Source organism: Hipposideros armiger, unplaced genomic scaffold (genome assembly GCF_001890085.2).
Source record: "Hipposideros armiger isolate ML-2016 unplaced genomic scaffold, ASM189008v1 scaffold_5, whole genome shotgun sequence".
Classification (NCBI taxonomy): Eukaryota; Metazoa; Chordata; class Mammalia; order Chiroptera; family Hipposideridae; genus Hipposideros; species Hipposideros armiger.
Window position 1 is genome coordinate 6,073,905 of NW_017731355.1, and position 15,722 is coordinate 6,089,626.

The 15,722-nt window shown below is 39.8% G+C and overlaps 1 protein-coding gene across 7 annotated transcripts in view; it reads right to left on the reverse strand.

The window, feature by feature from the left end:
- FBXO34 (F-box protein 34) overlaps positions 1 to 15,722 on the reverse strand; it is a 90,556-nt gene that overhangs the window by 37,989 nt on the left and 36,845 nt on the right. Inside the window, exon 1 of one of the 7 annotated variants that reach the window (XM_019645170.1) lies at positions 2,827 to 2,849. The exons of the other annotated variants lie outside the window; for them this stretch is intronic. The gene's annotated coding sequence lies outside the window, so the exon portion shown is untranslated. Of the gene's footprint in view, positions 1 to 2,826; positions 2,850 to 15,722 lie in introns of those variants that run through there. 7 annotated transcript variants of the gene reach the window in all.

Genomic DNA, 15,722 nt, shown 5'->3' on the forward strand with positions numbered 1-15,722 from the left:
CTGAACAACAGCTCAACCTGGAGCTGGGCTGCCATGAGTCGCCGGCGACGGCGTAGGCTGCAGCCCCTGTGGCAGTGGATTGCCATGGGTTACCGTGAGTAGCCAGCAGCCAGCATGAGCGGCCAGCAGCCACTGTGAGTGGCTGTCCAAAAGCTGGCGACTGATCTGCCTCGCCCAGGAAGACCACAATGATGGTGCCAACTTGGGCCAGTGAAGCAACGTCCTCCACAACTAGACTGAAGAACAAAAGAACAGCAACTTGTCTGTTTCCCTTCCCCCAATTCTCTAGCGCTGTTCCCATCCCCTAACTCCCCAATAAAAGGCTTTAAAAAAAAAAGGAGAAATAAATGTAAATAAATAGAAACATTTGGAAAACACTGGGTGTCCATTATGCACACAGTGTGTGGAGCTGCATACCATCTGATTTGGAGTGAGGAAACTGGGATTCTGTGAGTCCCTGGGCAGGGCAGCTCCGCAGGCTCATTTTAAGTCCCTCCCCACGAAGCCACAGGCTGCCTGATGCATCACTCCTTCCTGGTTCAGATGCTGGGCACCAACCAAGAGAAGTTCTTGCCATACTCCACTACTCCACACCCAATACTGAAAGCTGGACAGGAAATGAATCAGAAAGCAACAAGAAAGATAAAAAGGAATGAAAGGCAACAAACACACAGACAGTCATAAAAGAACTGAAAGGCAACAGTAGTCAAGACCCATCCATCAGTTTCTTAAATACATGGCTTTCAATCCCTCATACTGTGATGTAAATCAGCAGTCTAATAAATACTTCAATCAGCCTTGTGTAAGTGTACTTTCACAACTTTAAAGATAATATGAATTAAACATTTAATTTACGCATAGGAAATTTTGCTATTTAAAGACATCTCACTGTAAATCTTTTTAAAAGAAGTCACCCCCCCCACACATTCACCCATGGAGAAAGAAGAAATTATAGTATTAATATTAAAATATTAATATTAATAACACCCACTTATATTTATTGAGCACTTAAGCTGTACACTATTCTAAAGAGCTTCACTATATATGTATGTATTAATTACATTTTCAGTACAACTCTATAAGTACAATTATTATTATTATTATTATTATTCCCATTTTGCAAATGTGAAAATTGACCAAAGTATAATGAGTATTTTTTTTTTCCCCAAGATTTTTATTGGGGAATTGGGGGATGGGAACAGCGCTGGGGAATTGGGGGAAGGGGAACAGACAAGTTGCTGTCCTTCTGTTCTTCAGTCTAGTTGTGGAGTACATTGCTTCACTGGCCCAAGTTGGTACTATCATTACGCTCTTCCTGGGCGAGGCAGATCATTCGCCGGCTGCTGGCCGCTCACACTGGCTGCTGGCCACTCACGGTAGCCCATGACAACCCACTGCAGCAGGGGTTGCCGCCTATGCCGTTGCTGGTGACTCATGGCAGCCCAGCTCCAGGTTGAGCTGCTGTTCAGCATCTTAGCTGTAGAGGGCAGTGTCACTGGCCCTCATATGTGGGATCCGAACTGGGGCCCTCTGGCGTCCCAAGCCAGCTCTTAACCATTGTGCCACTCGGCCAGCCCAGTATAATGAATATCTTAATGAATGATATAAATTTTAATGAATATATATTTCATAATATAAATCATAAATATATGTACTGAATATATATGTAGTATATATGTAATAAATATATATGAACATAAATATATATTTAATGATATAATTTAATGAATATTTTAATTTACTTATCAAGTATACAAGTGGCAATTCATCTTAGAACACTAAGTGCTGGGTCATTTTTTAAAATGTGCTTTACAGTATTTTAAATGAAGCCATGTGTGCGTGTGTGTACACACACATTTATATAATGATTAATAGAAGAGTCAAATGATTTGCCTCAAAGTCACCAAATGAACTGTACAGAGGTTCCTATTTACAAGTACAGAATATTTGTGACTGTACTTTCTAAACCCTCAAATCTCAGTGGTTCCCCATTCTTTACATGCCATCAATTCCTGAAGGGCAGGGTCCCAGTCTCATATTTTTTAGATTCCCCCAGAGGATCAAGCACAGAACACTTGACACATCAGAGGAGCTCCATGAAAAGAAAACACCAGGAACTATTATACAATAGCACCGTAACCTCCTACATCTTCATCAACCTGGAATCCAAATATGGGAGAAATGCAAAGGAACTCCTCTGGCTGAAAAACAGAGGCCTTCACTGTCAAGCAGTCGCTAATGGATCTACCTAATTTGCTGGGTGGGAAAGCAACTTTGACAAGGCAACCCGCCCCCCCTGCCCCCGGAGACCACTGCATACACTCAGTTCCCCAAATGCCACCCTACCTCCCACAAGGAAAAGTCTGTTCTACCACGACTTCCTTATTTTGCTCTTCAAAGCTTCAAAAATCAACATCCTCTCAGTCATCAAAGGTTGTTAACTTAGCACAATGATTCTCAAACTCTTTTGGACCCTGGACCCTTTTCAGAATCTGAAAAAAGGTCTGAGTTCTCTGCCCCAGAAAAATGCCGGAGAACACACATGAACAATTTTGCACAGAATGTAGAGGAATTCTCAGGACTTCTGATTAAGAGCTGCCTTAGTTCCTATTTTTCCTTCACCTTCACTGTGGCCATATGGACTTTCTTCCCTACCTGTAAACATCATTATCATTCTTTACCCACTTGAACTACTGAAGCTGCTCTCCCAACTGGGCCCCTCCCTGCCCAGGTCTCATCCACTGCCCATGCCCAACCCATCAATATTACAGAACGGCTACTGTTAATACATGCCTCCAGAACCATGCCTCTCTTCGGGACACTTACCTTGGTTTATCCTGTGGTCATCTTCCTTGCTACACTGTAAACTCCTGAAAGATATGAATAATCTTACTCTTTTCTGTATCTCAAGCATGCAGCACAGTGCCTTGTACATGTGAACACTCATTACAGAGAAATCAACATCAAACCTAAGAACTTCAAAGAAGCCAGCCAATCAGCAAGAATCTCCTAAGTACAAGTTGACGGCCTGGTTAATCAATACCTCGGCAGCCCAGGAAGTTGATGCAATGAAGGAACTCCACCCATCATTTCCTGATCTAACACCCTGCTCTCTCAGAGATGGGACAAGAGCAAGTGAAGACACAGAAGACACTCTCCAGGTCATCATCACCTTTCATCTTGGTTACTTTTCGGCAAAGCAAAAAGTAGTTTGGCTTAGGTAGCATCTTTTTCCCAGCACTGTAATTTCCTAAATCATTTCTACGCAATATCAGATTTTAAAGAAAATCCTACTCACGAGCCATGTGCAAACAAGCAAACACTTCCACAATAAAATTATTTTACTTAACACTGCCTGTTTAATTAGAGTAAAAACAATGTTCATGTTGCTTAATAACCTCCAGGATAAGACAATCTAGGTATGCTGGCATTCAGCTGAGTTAGGCACCCTCCCTCTCATTTTTAAAGCCCCAAACCACATCCTTAAAATACTAAAATACACAGACACCAAGTCCCAACAAGAAACCCTGTACAGTCTCCCCATGATTCTTTACTATATAGTAAACACAGCTGTCTAGGGTCATGTTTACAAAGATTTTTAAAAAACCTAACAAAATTTCTGATAAACAGACTCCTACACACCCAAACCAGAAAGGAAGAGGACATCAAGAAGTTTAAAAACACTTCCATCTTTAGGGCTATAAAAACATAAACTATGTCCTATTATCAAGTTTTGGTCATTCCTGTAAATTTCACATACATATAAAATTTATGTATAAAATTTTTATACATAAAAAATATATATATGTATATATTCACATACATATAAATTTCACATACATATTTATTTATTTACATTGTGTCTTCAAAATAAATGCTTTATTATTTCAACAGAAAATCCTGATTTCCTTGGTTCTAAATTAATTATAAAGTAGGCAGAGTTCACACTCAGAATCCTTAGTACTTCAATTATTAACAAACCAAGCCACAGAGGAGAACCTGACACCCACGATCAGATTTTAGTACTGGATTAATAGATGGCAAAACTACACAAGCCAAACAGGGTAAGAGGTAGAAATGATTGGAAAACTCCCTCACCCCAAATTTCTAGTAATAATCCCATTCCTCTCTTTTCTACTGCCAATCTTACAGAAAATAAAGACTATCAGTACAAATAAAATAACAGTCATCAGAATGCACAAACTACTGGAATTTGTGATTCATGGGTTCTACTCTCCTTTCCATCCTCAAGGCAGCATCCTACTCCCCAGCAAGGTGGCCTTGTTACTAACAAACCATAGCTCACTGGAAAAAGAAAACACACACACACACACACACACACACACACACACCTCTTCCCTAACCATAACAGCACCTAAACTGTAAAGGAACGTTTTATATCCACAAAGTACTTTCACAAATCTCTCATTTGGCCCCCTTTCTGTTCCTAAGCACACTGGCATCTTTGAGCCTTACATCAGGCTGCTCCTTCTCCCCAGTCCTGCATCCCTCTCCCCTTGTGGTCCTCACGTCACCACAAACCTCATATCCCTAAATGTTTTTGTCCCTCACAGTCTGCAACCATTGTGCTGAAAAGGAGACAAAAGCTCAGAAACTGAAATTTGCTCAAGATCACAGTAGTGCTGTAGCCATTACTTCACAGGGTAACATTTTCAGATGCACTAAAAATTTTAAACAAACCACATTTTAAGTCATAAAAGATTTAAATAAATACAAGTTCTCCCTATGAAAACACGCAATATGTCTTACTTCAGGAGCTGACCCGCAGTACCATACTGTATTAAACACTCACCTCCCAGTTTTAGAAATCAAATCAAAAGACAACCTGAGAAAGAACTCTGTATCCAAAAAGCCTTTTACAGTGATCAGCAAAATAGCTAAACATTACCCAGACCCAAACCAGAGGCTAACTTGCATTACCTGGGATCTTATGGAGAGGTGAGTGTTAGACCTGGATTCACACGTTAAGTAAACCCTTTACACTAGCCCATTTAGTGTTTCACCTAACAATACCCTCAAGGAGAGTAACATTCACCATTATTCAGATTTCAGAAAGCTATTTTACAGTCAACCATATCATGAAACAAAAAAATATTTCTAATAAATAAAACCAATTGGAAAGAATATGAGTGCCCATTTAATAACAAATTCAGAAACAGGACGAGAACATCAGGATAACACAGAAACAAAATGGCACAAAAAGAGAGGTCTTTCTGGAACTGAATCTGATCCTGGTGTGTGCTCAAACCATTCCTGAAATACTCTAAACAGATTTGAAACAAATTTTAGAAGGATACTTATGAAGGCTCCAATAAAACGTAAAGGAGAGGTTGAGCCAATAACAGGGAAAAGAGGAACAACCAGGAATCGGGTTTTAAACTGGCAGATTATTCTTGAGGTCACTCGCTGTTAGCAAAAAACGTACAATACTGCCTAAGTTTTCAATACTAAAACTAAACTTGGATGGAAAAGTGACGTCATGGCTCTCTAATGCCACTCAGCTCTAAAGTTCCTACATGATGACAGGAAATACACAAATCAGAACTACAGGTAAATGCCTTCCACAGGTTCTCATTTGGAACGACGGGGAAGCGGAGGAACATCAGCAGTCAGAGGAACAAAGACAGGTCAAACAGGAAATAAATGATTTTTGATTGAACTTCACACAAAAACAAAGGCTAGCCATAATGTAAAGAAAAACAGCACTGAAATTAACATTTTTCCTAGCACGGAACTAGGAATAGAGGAAATGGAAAGGCTCAAGAGGCTGAGAAGAAATCGCTTTAAATATTGGGCAAATTTTATCAGAAAAATCTAATTACTGTGAAATTTTCTTTTTGGTCTTAAAAAAGGACTTAATTCCAAAAATGCCTTTTTAAAAAGTTTGGTTTTCTGAACAGAATCTCCTTACTGTTGGAATTATAAATCTTGAGAATCATAAAGGAATAATGCGATGACCACCTAGCCACACCACTTCATATACTAATGCAGAACCAGAAACTGGCTTTTATCACTGCACTCTGAGTTTAACGAGGCTCCCAAGGCTAGCTCATACTACAAATTAGTGTGTCAATTTATTAAATCATAATGGGGATCAAAATTCCAATTTCGGAAATTGGAACACCTGAATTTTCCATTATCCCCTCTCCTGGTATCAAAATTATTAAACCAGAAGGTTTAGGTGATACAAGGGGAAAAAGCAAAGAAAGAAGAATCATCTGAGTCTTGAAATACAGTTTTTGACCCACAACTGATTATATCCCCCCTTAAGAACCAGAATACTCAGTACAGGCAGATTCAGCCTCTCCCTCTACCAAACATGGCTTGAAACTTTTGTTTTTAAGCTTCTCCTAAAGGCCTAATCAACTGCAGTTTATTACATACTTCGTTCAGCTGATATAACTAAATGGACTTAAACTTCCTAGGTGTTCATACTCTTCTGAGTCTGAACTAATTCCCTAGACTGTTCTAAATCTCTCTAGCACTCATTTACTAGATTATGCTCCTTCTAAAGATGTCTGATCTCATCCATTACTACCCAAACCTCCTTAATTTTCTGAGCATCATCTTATCTCAAAGTTGAGTAGTATACTCACTTTAAAGAAAGCAGCCTATTTATTCATTCTTGCAACAAATGTTTAGTCCATGGAATTAATTCTAAACATCATTAAGGTTCAGAATGGAATAATATATTAGAGAAAAAAACAAAATATGCATGAATTTTAGAAATAAATCACTTTTTTAAAAGACATTTTGCACAAATCTCCTAGTTTTTGGAGATTTTCTACTGCACCCTCCAGGAACTTCTAATTAAGTACAATCATTCTGCTATATGGGATTGAGTGATAGATATATTGGGGTATAATTTGAGTAAAATGTGAATTTTGTGTTTGCTTACATATGATTTCTTACGTGAAAAACACTAGGTACACAAACAAAACTGCACTTGGCTGATCCCAGCCACATAGAAACATACAAAACACAAACATGCTCACATTGCCACATCTTTTTAAAAACATATAGCAAGCACACATCCTGTTCTCCTGGAAATTTTTAAATATCCTGCAGCAAACCCTTTGATGCCCCAGGGCGGCTCATAAAGATTGGGAACTGGCACCCTAAGACCCACCCGCTAACCCCAGTCTAATGGCTATAAATACAGCCTACAGGCTGCGCCAGTGGCCAGCCCAAACCTCTCTCCAGGACTCCAGGTCTGTAAACTGTGAAAATGAATAAAGGAACCTCGTTTAAGATGCAGCGGGAAGTCCTGAAGGAGGTGCTCTCCTTCACCGCCACTCGGTACCCTGTGGACTCCGACAGGAAGCATCCCCTTCCTCACATTTCTCCATAGGAAGAGGCTTACTTGACTACCCAGCAGGAAAAAGGGGGATTTTTCTCCTTGCCCAGCAACAGACCTAGCCAGTAGGAGCCACCATGAATCAGCCACCACGAATCAGCCAATGGGAAGCAATTCAACTACACTCGAATTCCCAGTTTCCTCCAATGGACATTTTGTTTATAACAGCCCTCCTTTTGCTCTATAAAGTAACGTTCCTCTCTTGTTATCTCCCAACTTGTCCATGGTTTGCCATTGATTGAGTGTCCCAAATTTCAATTTCTCTGCCATTCCCAAATAAATTCATTTTTGCTGGTGAAATAACTGGCTATTTTATTTTTAAGGTTGACAATACTGACTATTCAAAATCTCCACTTGGATGTCTAATAAGCATCTCAAATTCAACATGTCCAAAATCAAAATTCTGATTCCCTGTGCACATTCCATCACCACCTTCCCCAAATCTTCCGCATTTTAGTAAACAGCAACCCTATTTTTCCAATTGCTAAAGCCAAAAAACCTTGAGTCCCATGACCCCCTTTTTTCTTTCACAAACCACCTCAGCAAATCCCACTGGCTCTACCTTCAAAATATATTTATTCATAATCCAACTACCATTCACCACCATCTGCTACTACCCTGTTCTAAGCCACCATCATTTCCCACCTGCATTAGTCTCCTACTCGTCTCTCCATTCTATTCTACTCTTGCTCCCCATATGCCCTACTCTCAAATTGAGCAGGCAGAATGATCCTATAGGGAAAAAGAGAAGCTCCATCGTATCATTCTGTGCCACATCCTCATTGGTTTCCCCTAACCTGCCCCCCACCCCCACGCCCCCATTTCTCATTTCCTTCTCTCTCTCCTTTGCTTCTCTGCTCCAGGGACACTGGTTTCTTTCTCTTCCTCAAACACACAGAGCGGAATCCCACCTCAGAGCTTTACACTTGCAGCTGTTCCCTTTGCTTCTTCCCCCAGATATGTACCTGTGTCACTCTGATTTCTTCCACATTTCTTCTCAAATGTCATTTTCTCAGAGAGGAACCCCCTCCTGACATGTGACCATGTGCCCATCTTCCTCTGCTAGAACACAGCTCTAGGACAAGACTTAGTTTCATTCATTCACTGCTGTATCTACTGGGTCCAAAGCAGTATGTTTTAGACACTCAGTGCTTGTTGAATAAAAACTTATCAATTGTTTTAGGAGGCCTTTGATGTTCTGATTAATATCAAAATGCCCCCAGCATTTGTATTATTGGCATTTTTCTATCCTGATCTCAAACTCTGTTTTCTTGATATAATTAAACTTACACTTTTTTTATCATAATTATCCATAAACAAAATTATTTGGCTAGTTAAAAATGTACCTTTATTTTCCTAAACTTGTTAATTCTATTCATAAACTAAAAATTAGATACCCCTTTATATTTTATTAACTACCTTAAAATTTAGTTTTATTTTTGACATCCTCCAAAAATCGGGGTAGATGTTTCAAGCAGAAAAACCCGATCTATTTCTCTGCACCAACCTTCTCTACAGAGCTTAGCTTTAAACACAACTGTTAAGAGAAATCTCTAAAATTTAGGTCCCTAACAACCTTTCCTCATAGCAAGACCTAAGACAAAAAGCCCTTCAAATGTAACCACTATGTATTTAAACCAAAGGTTACCTGTGGCCCCCATTTACACAATCTGGCCCAAATGTAAAAATCACTTTTTATCTTTGCCTCATTTAATTCTCAAGTCCCCCAGACCTTCTCTACCAGTTGTCTTCAATATGGATTGGGGGGTGGCGGTGGGGGGTGGTTAATAAGCCTTAATAGGAAGCTACTTGATTACCCTCAGGCAGAAAGTAAAGAACATCTGGATTTATTTAGGAGTCCCTGTAAAGTGATGGAACGTCAACTCAAAGGATTTTACTTCCTCTCTACAAACTATCTCAGCTGTATCTTGCACATGCTGAGAATGTTGAGACATACCTTCAACAGGCCTGCTGTCTAATCTACAAAAGGGTGTTTGGATTGTCTTAGGTCCTTCTGAAAAGCAATGCCTTCTGCCCCACTTCAAGGATGAGTAGGCTCCTTGTCACTATGGTGATGAGCACCTGCTATGAACAAAGGTAATTTGCTACTTCACTGAAAAGTCAAAGCATGCTATAGCTTTGTTTTTTATCAAGAATGATGAGCAGAACAATTATGGAGTGTATTTATAATCATGTAAAGGAGTGTGTTTCTTGAATCTGAATAGCAAGATTTTAACTTGTTTAGCTTATGGGAAAAAGTGAAGGGAATAAGGAGACTAAGGAAAAGAAACATGCTGGACTCCATTCTTACATGTACAGCTCGACACCATCACTGAACTTGGGCACTACAGATTTTCCAGAACAGAGGTTCTCAGACTGGTTTTCAGATTTTGTGTATGTGTGACCAACAGAGTGGATGGGAAGAAAAATCCACTCAAGTCACAAGGAATCAACCAAGGCCAACAGTGGTGCAAGCCCAATGCTCTGAAACATTAACAGTTTAAAGGAAAGATGACATATCTCAATCAATTCTTAAAAGGAAATAATATTCAGCACCTACTCCTGATTCTCAAAAAATTCTTAGCAAACTAGAGGTAGAGGAAAACTTTACTGTAATAAAAGGAATCTACCAGAAACTTATAGTAAATAGCACAGCATACACGACAGCAAAATACAGAAAACATTTCCAAATTAGACCCAGGAATAAAACAAAGATGCCAACCATATTATAAAAAGATTAAAATATTTGAAAGGAAGGAACAAAAATCTGTCATTATTTGAAAACTACATGCTATCTGGGGCTTTCAAATTAAACAAATTAAAAATTATTTGGTCTAACGGTAAGTCCAAAACTTACCAGATAAAAGAACAAAATTAAAGATAAAACAAAAAACATAAAACAAAGAATTACCACATGACCCAGCAATTCTACTCCTACGTATATACCCAAAATAATTGAAAACAGGTTCTCAAACAAATATTTGTACGCAAAAATTTAGAGCAGCACTATTTAAAATAGACAAAAGGTGAAAACAACCCAGATGTCCATCAGTGCATGAATGGATAAATTGTGGTATATACATACAATGGGTTAGTATTTAGATATAAAAAGAAATGAAATACAGATACACACAACATGGATGAATCTTGAAAACATGCTAAGTGGAAGAATCCAGACCCACATATCGCTATGATTTCATCTGTAGGAAAGCTCCAGAATAGGCAAATGTATAAGACAGAAAGCAGATTAGTGGTTGTCTGGGTCCAGTTGGGGCTGGGGGAAACGGGGACAGGGACAGGACAGAGCCAGGACCAGAGGAGAGATGGAGAGTGACTGCTAATGGGTATGGAGTTTCTTTTTTAGAATGATGGAAATGTCCTAGAATTACAGGTGATGGTTGCACAACTTTGTGACTATACTAAACACCAGTGAACTGCATACTTTTAATAGGTAAATTTTATGGTATGTGACTTATATCTAAATAGAAAATGGGAGAGAGTAGTCAATATGATTTGGGGTGGGAAAAAAATAGCTCCCAAAACATATGTTAAAATTACAGTAATCAAAATAGTATAGCCGTAGAGAAGAAACAGATAGGTAGTTCAAGAAAACAGCATCTCAAATGATTACAGGTAGAGCAAGTAAGTGGGGGAAGCAGGATGTTTGAATAAATTGAGAAAACTGGATATTTGAACAGAAAGGTGAATGCCTACTTCATTATAAACAAAACCTTAAAAATGCCAGATTAAGTGAAATGTAAAATCCTATATTGTCAAATATTAAAGAATGATTTTTAAATCTTACTGGGAAGTAAATTCTCCTTCTTAAACAAAAGACACAAAATACTGACATATCTGACAAAATACAAATTTTAAACATCTGTTTGAAAAAAACAACAACATAAAGTTAAAAGACAAGCAAAAGATACAGAGAATATTTACCATATACACGAAGGATTAATTTCCGTATTACATAGTTCACCCAAGCCATTGGGGGGGGGAGGACAATATTTTAGCATAATACTATTGATGCAAAACAAACAAAACTGAAAAGACTATAATGTAGTTTGCAAATACATAGAAAAATACATTATGCCCCCAAACTGGATATTTGGGGAGGAGAGTCAGGAGCATATATTTATTTGCAACTAATTTGTGTCATCTGAAATTCTGGGTACAGTATATATGTTAATTTCATAATATCAAAAACAATTTTAGGGGCCGGCCGAGTGGTGCATTGGTTAAGAGCTGGCTTGGGACGCCAGAGGGCCCCGGTTCAGATCCCACATATGAGGGCCAGTGACACTGCCCTCTACAGCTAAGATGCTGAACAACAGCTCAACCTGGAGCTGGGCTGCAGTGGGTCACCGGCGACGGCGCAGGCTGCAGCCCCTGCTGCAGTGGGTTGCCATGGGCTACTGTGTGTAACCAGCAGCCAGCGTGAGCGGCCAGCAGCCGCTGTGAGCGGCCGTCCAGAAGCCGGCGACTGATCTGCCTCACCCAGGAAGAGCGCAATGATGGTGCCAACTTGGGCCAGTGAAGCAACATCCTCTACAACTAGACTGAAGAACAAAACGACACCAACTTGTCTGTTCCCCTTCCCCCAATTCTCCAGCACTGTTCCCATCCCCCAATTCTCCAGCACTGTTCCCATCCCCCAATTCCCCAATTAAAAAAATATATATTAAAAAAAGAAAAAAACAATTTTAGAAGGAAAGAAGTCTGGAAGGCAAAACTTGAAGTAGCTGAGAACCACTGAAAGACTTTTAAAAGGGAAGTAGCATGGATGGGTTAGTATTTTTGACAGATCCCTAGAGCTCCTTTACATAGAATGGGTATAAAAAGCACCAGTTGGGAAACAGGTATTGATTCATTTCTCCATTCAACAAATTTTGGGCACCTGCTGGGACCTGGCACTGAACTAAGCACTGGAACCAGTTAGAAATGCTGCAAGCTGTCTAGGCAAAGGGTCACGTATACCTACTCTGGGCAATGGTGCACGGGAGGTAGGGAGAAGGTGATGCCTATTTCTTTTTTTTTTTAAGGAGGGGGTTAGAGAGGGATGTATGTTAAAGCCCTTGCCATTCTAAGGCAGCTGGATAACAGCCTTCCAATACTGCTTATATTACAAGAGGATCGGGTATTCCTTTTTTTTTTTTTTAATATTTTTATTGGGGAATTGGGGGGATGGGAACAGTACTGGGGAATTGGGGGAAGGGGAACAGACAAGTTGCTGTCGTTTTGTTCTTCAGTCTAGTTGTGCAGGACATTGCTTCACAAGTTGGCACCATCATTGTGCTCTTCCTGGGCGAGGCAAATTAGTCGCCGGCTTCTGGACGGCCGCTCACTGCGGCTGCTGGCCGCTCACGCTGGCTGCTGGCTACATACGGTGGCCCATGGCAACCCACTGCCACAGAGGCTGCAGCCTATGCCATTGCCAGCGACTCATGGGCAGCCCAGCTCCAGGTTGAGCTGTTGTTCAGCATCTTAGCTGTGGAGGGCAGTGTCACTGGCCCTCATATGTGGGATCCGAACCGGGGCCCTCTGGCGTCCCAAGCCAGTTCTTAACCATCGCGCCACTCGGCCGGCCCAAGGGTATTCCTGATAGGCATAATCGATTTTTTGACAATTCACTGAACAGAATAAGGCAAAAAGCCCATTATCAGCTTTGCTCTTACAAGTTCCTGCCTTATTTTCAAGATTCTTTGACTTTGGAAAGTCCATGTCCTAAAAAACCTCTGAATGAGTCAATTTCAAAGCCACCTGGGTCATTTTCTCTGTGTCCATACTTTTATTCTGTGGTTTTTGTCAAAAGATGCATAAAAAGAGAACACAATATTAACAGTTAACCCAAAGGAAAAACATTTCAGTGAATCATATTAGAGATATTTGAAATGATGATTTAATCTAAATGATGATTTAATTTTTTTTCCAGTTCACACGTTCCCATTTTATCACAGCCATCTGCTCTTTCAACAGTATAAGTCCATTTTAACAAAAGTTTTAATAAAACCATGACTGTACATAAAAAATTTAACTTTCTCACCTTAAAACTTTTTTTTAAGTATCCCCTAAGTGAAAGGGGGCAGAAAAAACCCCAAAAAACCTACTGATAAGTTTGGCAAAAAATTCTCCCTACCATTTAGCTTAGGGCATTTCAAAATTGGGAGGGGTGTGGCAGCAGCTCCTCGGGACACCACCACTACCATGGAGGGCTCAGAAAAGGAGCTCCTCTGAGGCTGCTGGTCAAAGAGGCGGTCACCATCACCTTGACAGTCAGCTGCCAGAGTGAGTTTTTTCTTAAGCCTACCATAATGCTACCATAATTGTTCCCAAACCATGCCAACAGAACTCCTCATTTATAGATTTCCTACTTCCAATGCATGCTGTGGGCAATGCCAAGGTGAATTTAGGTCAGTTTCTGAGGAGGAGATTATGGCAAACATGACAGTCCCAATTTTATAGTATTGTGTTTTCACATAAGGTGATTTGTTAAGTATGTGATTCAAGGTGATTTAATAGTTATACTCTTGAAAGATTTTATATGAATTTTATATGAATAAAGTTAAAAACCCAGAAAAAAAAACCTTTTCAGATTTTGTATAAAATGTTGCTCCCAAGCATACAGCCTGATATGGAAAAATCTAGCCTAACACACCACACACACACACACACACACACACACACACACACACATCCTGAAAAAGAGAAGCATTTCTTCCCACGTAGATCACCAGAAATTACAAAGGATTAAAAAAAAAAGAAAAACAAAACAAAAAAAACCATTAGCACATAGAGTCTGACCTGGATTTCATCCTACAAACAGAAAAAACAAAACAAACCTCTACTTAAAATACAAAAGACGGTGAGGGAAAAGGGAGAGGCTGGAAAGAGGAGCAATAAGCAGTAGTTGCCAGAAGCTCTTTTTGTAGAAATGTTTCATTTAGCAATTCTACATTCCTGCACACTGGACCTTTAGAAATAATTACCATCTTCACAACTTCGAACAAGGGTCTCCTACTCATTTAATCTATTTCACATGCACAGTGTCCGATAGCACTTGATCAGATATGTATTCCTTTTAGCCACAGCTGTCATTGTCTTGAACTACAAAAATCTTTCAAAAAAATATATGTTAAATATATACATCCCTCTATAGAGGAATCCAGCAGTTTTTTAAGTGCCTGAGAGGCACGCATCCCCCTTCCGAGAGATGACAAGCAATTTCTTCTCCTTAAGTTGCCACCCTGATGTCCTATGACATTTCTACTCTGACCTTAAGTAAAAGATAACCATCAATATTCAAAGGACTTAGTGAACTACGAGATGGCCTGCTGTAAAATTAAGGGTAATGCAAGTCTAACCAACCCAATCACATTAAATCGAATGGGGGCGAGGTAGACACTGAGTTTGAGCAGAAGAGGTTAAGAGTGGAGACAAAGTCACATGATTAAAAGGCTCACTAGACGAGAGAGATGAGGGAGCCTGCCTCAGAGTGGACAGAGTGAGCAGGGACCAGATCCAGCCACTGACAGGCAACCGGAATTGCTACAGAATCTGGGACAAGTAGACACTATTGTTCCAACTGTCCTCAAGACCAAGCTATGTGGCCTGAAACTGTTTTATGTGTTTCCTTATGTCCCCACACATCCATATAAAAACTACAATGGGTCATCTGGTTCATCACTTATACAGGGTTACTTCTTCCTTTATGGAAATAAAAAATATTCTAGAATCAGTAAAATTTTTTCCTGATTGCACTTATACATGACAAGCCAACAGGGGATTGGCTAAGCCTATTTAGAAACCCCTTCAATTGTTCAGGCAATTAACCTATATTTTTCAAGAATTATATCGCCGATTTCTGAGTAAGGATGGTGGATTTAAACACATAACTAGTGGTTGACCCTTCCCCAAACACCAACAGATTTTCTTTTTATGGTATAAACCAACAGGGACAAAAAGAAATGAAGATTACAGCCACAAATTTTTGAAAGCTGGAAAATAAATGCACAGAAGGTAAAAGACTCAACTCAGAGACCCAAGAAAATTGAATCCTAAAATAAGCATCAGGGAACAGCCCCCAAAAAGGTTCAGCAGAGATAAAATGGGAAGAAATCACAGAAAATCTTTTCTGAAATGCAATTCCCAGATCCCCTTCTCTCACTCTTTCAGGCAGGCAGACAAATGTCCTTCCCGCACTCTTGCAAAGGGCTGAAGGTAATCTAAGGAGGGTTAAAACAGAGGGTTACCTGGACTAGGGGTCACCAAGTAAGGGGAAGGCAGTTTAACATGGTATTAGATCCCAGCCCACTGTGTGTTAGTAAATAAATGTTTAATATCT